A 1,009-nucleotide genomic window follows, 5' to 3' on the forward strand; every position below is an offset into this window, starting at 1 on the left:
CTCAGAGTTGTTGAAGCATGGAATAAATTATCTACATCAGTTATTAGTTGTCAAGACTCTGCCTCCTTCAAATATTCTGTGCTCCCCAAAATTCACCGGAACTTCTGACATACTTATACACCCTTCCCTTTTTATGGCTTTTTTACTGTTCACTTTTCTGTCGCTTTTTGTGTTTTATTGTATGTATTATGTATGTACTTTTGCCCATCATTGTTATCTTTCTTCACTTGACTTATTGCTGCTTTCTGTCCCCTTTTTTTTGCCTTTTTCATATTGCACCTGACCTTCTGTAGCTTTTGCTTGCCTTAATTGCACAGAATTAAGTTCCTACCAAAACTATTTCTAGATATTGTACAACACCATATTTCAATTTAAAAAAAAAATTTTTTTTAAAGATATAGTATGATCAGTGCAAAAAGGGATCAAAATCTAAGCTCAATGAATTTGTGGGGCATTTTCTTTCTATTACCTACTCCTTTATTACAGGTCAGAATGACCAATGGGGCAGAACAACAAAGTAACCATATCACTGTCATGACTGTCACTGCCACTACAGCCATCAAAACCACCACCACCGCCGCCACTGCAGCCGCCACCACCGCTACCACCACCGCTACCACCACCACCGCCGCCACCGCCGCCGCCACCACTGCCACCGCCACCACTGCCGCCACCACCACCACCAATCAAGAATGAATGTAGCAACTCTAGCTAAATCAAAGTGCTAATTTTTTTTGAGAACCTCCTCTCTGCATATCTAGATGACCTTTGACATTACATATTCCAAAATATAATAATTTAATAAAAACTCAGCCTATGTATTAATATTTTTTATTTTTAGTCTTGTTGGTTGTATGTTGTTTGCAAAGTCTTGAAAGGAGAATAGTTTTATTTTATTTTTATTTATTTATTTATTTCCTGATAGCAATTGAATTATGTTAATTAATTCTTAAAACCTTCAGTTTTGCTTCAGGACAAAAATAACAACAACAGCAAAAAAACAACTACA

The 1,009-nt window shown here is 36.6% G+C and overlaps 1 protein-coding gene across 1 annotated transcript in view; it reads left to right on the forward strand.

Annotated features, from left to right (window-relative positions):
* Positions 1-818: 818 nt before the first annotated feature.
* Positions 819-1,009, forward strand: part of LOC106874556 (trace amine-associated receptor 2) — a 9,198-nt gene continuing 9,007 nt past the window's right edge. Inside the window, exon 1 of the mRNA XM_014922327.3 lies at positions 819-1,009. This exon is cut by the window's right edge and continues 384 nt beyond it. The gene's annotated coding sequence lies outside the window, so the exon portion shown is untranslated.

Source organism: Octopus bimaculoides, chromosome 7 (assembly GCF_046866305.1).
Source record: "Octopus bimaculoides isolate indiv1 chromosome 7, ASM4686630v1, whole genome shotgun sequence".
Taxonomy (NCBI): domain Eukaryota; kingdom Metazoa; phylum Mollusca; class Cephalopoda; order Octopoda; family Octopodidae; genus Octopus; species Octopus bimaculoides.